The following is a 4043-nucleotide window of genomic DNA, read 5'->3' as shown; positions in this document are numbered from 1 at the left end:
ATACAGTAAAAATGATTATTATTAGACTGTTGAACAGCTGTTTTTTGTGTGAATCTCTGATAACGTGTGATTTATTGCTGTGATGTGCAGCTGTATTTTTCAGAATGAAGTAGAATAATTGTTAATGTCTTTCCTGTCACTTCTGATCCATTGAACGCATCCTCGATGAAGAACAGTGTGAAAGGCTGATTTCTCTCCAGCAGGTCACTGGCGTCTCTCTGGGTCAGGAATGCTCAGATGATGTCAGATGTCATCCTCATCACACGTGAGTCACGTTCAGTCACTCGTGTTCCAGTATTATCCCTGCGTCACATTCGTTCTAGTTTCACCATCAGCAGCTGCAGACGTCGTACATGATCCAGTGATGGTTTCAACTCTTAATTACATGAAGTGCTCTCCGTTTACAGACTGTACGATCAGTCGACCTCGATTCAGAGTCTGAAACAGTGAAAAGCTCAACATATTAATTTCTCTCTTTATGCTCCTCTATCTGTGCATCCTCTGAAAGATTCATCAGATTAGACTCCATTGTTGTTTATACTTTACGTAACTCTTGAACTCAGCGCTTTATTTCGGATCTGTTTGTGTCAGTAAAGGGTCAGAAGAGCTTCTGCAGTCAAGATGAATCTCTGAACATCCCAGACAGATCTGATGGCGACTGACAGCTGTAGGAAACGCTCGCTGAATCATGCTGTTCATGTCACATTTACAGACGTTTGCTGTAAGCTTTTCTGACGATATCAACCCAAAGCCCCGTACCTTTGATCAGGAACCGGTTTAGCGGTTTATTTGACGTCATGGATGGAGTTAGACACGTTTATCTGTGATCAAAAGCTCTTAGTCAGGATCTCAGGTGTTCAGGTTTCTCCATTACCGTGCTTTCATCTCAGATTCATCTGCTCAGAATGGCACAAAAGAGTTCTGCTGCTCTGAATTCACTCTTCCACAAAGTAAGGCATAAAAAAAGTCTTGAATCAGAGCAGAACGTCTTTGTATTAAATATTGCATGCAATGAAAAAAACCCAAGGATATCTTCCTCAGGTGTGTTCTGGTCCTGAATGGACTGTAATGTAGGACAGACGTCCAGCTGAGAGTGTGAGGATTGAAGTGTGTTTTTCTCTCGCAGGTCTGATGATGCTCTGATGAAAGCACAGGGAACCCACTCTAACGGGAAATCACATTACAGTCGACCCAGTTTACAATAAAGACTCAAAGAGGCTCTGGATCTGTGTCTCCTAACAGACCAGAGAAGAGCAGCGCTGTGTGTGTGTGTGTGTGTATGTGTGTGTGTGGTGTGTGTGGTGTGAAAGAGAGAGAGAGAGAGTGTGTGTGTGTGTGTGTGTATGTGTGTGTATGGTGTGTGTGGTGTGAAAGAGAGAGAGAGAGAGTGTGTGTGTGTGTGTGTGGTGTGAAAGAGAGAGAGGGAGAGAGAGTGTGTGTGTGTGTGTGTGTGTGTGTGTGTGTGTGTGTGTGTGTGTGTGTGTGTGTGTATGTGTGTGTGTGAAGTTGGTAATGTAAGTCTTCTCCAGATCTGAGTTGGTGTTGGAGATGCAGACTGAAGGAGAAACCAGATAGGAAGCAACACCTTAGAAACTGCATAGCAACATTGTGTATAATGTGTATAAACAACATTCTGCTTTCTGAATTCAGGTTAGACGTTACAGATTCTTCATTATTGCTCTTTTTTTTCCTTTCAGTGATAATGGGAGGAAAACTTAACCATGTTTGTTCTTCTTTATCAGTCTTCACACATAATGAAGCTTTCTTAGTGCACAAACATAACAAATACAACACGATGACTCATAATAGTAACAAAATAGGAATGAATAAAAAGATAAATAATAATACAAATATGAAATATTGAAAAATATATTTAAAATGCATAGGTTTATGCATAGATTCTGAACATATTGACAGTTTTATGAATAATTTGAAGAAGTAAACAGTGGAATGTCTCCTAACACTGTGTGTTGTTCTCAGCTCATATTCTGATGATTATTTCCGTCTGGTTTCAGGAACGATGACAGAGAGACATCACTGTACGGTGGCTCCAGCACCATTGATTCGGCTCATTTTCAGCTCGGTGTGAATAAATCACATCCAGCGCGAGGCGTGAGGTGATGGAGAGCCGGCTAATGGCTAGTTCTCCAGCGGTGAGTGTCGTCTGACCCCTCGGGTCAAAGCAATAATGAAAGTGTCCTGGCCTCTATCGCGGCTGGCTGCCCTCCTCCATCCGTCTGCCTCTCATACAGCACACAGTCGGTCTGAGGAGGAATGCTTTAGTGTCTTTAATCGCTCAAACACACGACCCCGGCCCCTCGGCTCCTTACAGCTGAGACTGACCGCCGACTGACCACCCATTCCTCCAGAAGATAAATATACAATCATATCTTCAGGGTTTCTGCTGGTCTTTAGAAAGCTGTTTTCACTAAATAAGACTAAATAGGTGCAGGAAGTCCTAAATTAATTAAACATGGCTATAAATGTTGCATGCAGTCAGTATTTTTGATTTGTTTTCCACTGCAAATATCTTCCTTAAATCAAGAGTCATTCACTGGAGACTTGTTTTCTGGGAAACTAAGATGTTTAAAACATCCGTCAAGGGAGAATAAAATATAAATAAAAAAAACAATCTTTCTCCATGAATTAAATAGATTTTTCTGAGCTCATTGACAGTTTTAAATATAAACTCACTACATTTTGATCAGTTTGTCTTAAGATTTATAAGATTTGCTTCTCACATAATAAATGAATCTTGATTTAAAAATATTTAAGAAATTTTCACTTGAAAAACACAGTAATGTATCCTTCAGTTTATTCCTCACATTTTCTTATAAAGCTCTTTGAAAACTCTTACGTTTACCTACAGAAATGTATTGAAAGTTATTGAAATTAAAGGTATGCTTTGTATTTCTCCACTTTGTCTATTTCTTAAATTACTGCTTATTAAATTCAGAAATTCAAATCAGACTATTTGACAAGTGTCTATTTTTCACTTAAGACAAAATAATTTACTCTCGCTTAGAGCAAACCCAACAGTTATCTTAATCTCTATTTTTGAACACTCAGACTATTTCAGACAAGCCATCATATTTTCATGGACAGTTTTGAGAATAACTTTAAAAAAAAACAGGCCGACGTGAGTGTGTGTGTGTGTGTGTGTGTGTGTGTGTGTGTGTAGTGTAATCAAGGCACAGGAAGTGTAGTGATTAGCAGAGCTGGTTCTCATTAGAGTATCATGAGCCAGACTCAATCCAAACACTCATGGCTCCAGTCGATTCACAACATGCTGCTATTTCACATGTTTCTAATTTAATACAGTTGTTTTCATTGCAATTTACACTCAACCGTTGAAAATGAATTAGTTTAAAATAAAATCCTCTAGAATTTGTCCTATTGTAGCATTATGCCAAAACATAACGTTTTCAGATTTGTCATGTTTGGCAATGTTTCTAGGATGGAAGAATGCAGTTTTTGTAACATGGGAAATATGATTTTCAAAAGACAAATTGCTGTCTAATATAACACCCAGATTTCTGACTGTAGAGGAAGTAACAGTACATCCGTCTAGTTGCAGATTGTAGTCTACAAGATTCTGTGTACTGTTTTTTGGTCCAATAATTAATATCTCTGTCTTATCCAAATTTAATAGGAGAACATTATTGGTCATCCAATCTTTTACATTTTTAACACACTCTGTTAGCTTAGATAATTGGGAAGTTTCATCTGGTCTCGTTGAGATATATAGCTGAGTATCATCAGCATAACAGTGGAAGCTAATCCCGTATTTTCTAATAATATTACCAAGGGGCAACATGTATATTGAAAATAGAAATGGACCTAGGACGGATCCCTGTGGCACTATATGATCTAAACCATCTTAGAGCCTGCCCTTGAATACCTGTATAGTTTTGTAATCGATCTATGAGTATGTCATGATCTATGGTGTCGAACGCAGCACTAAGATCAAGTAAGACTAGAAATGAGATGCAGCCTTGGTCTGACGCAAGGAGCAGGTCATTTGTAATTTTAACAAGTGCAGT

The sequence above is a fragment of the Carassius gibelio genome, chromosome B5, assembly GCF_023724105.1.
Source record: "Carassius gibelio isolate Cgi1373 ecotype wild population from Czech Republic chromosome B5, carGib1.2-hapl.c, whole genome shotgun sequence".
Lineage (NCBI taxonomy): Eukaryota > Metazoa > Chordata > Actinopteri > Cypriniformes > Cyprinidae > Carassius > Carassius gibelio.
Note: the sequence above shows the minus strand (reverse complement) of the source record.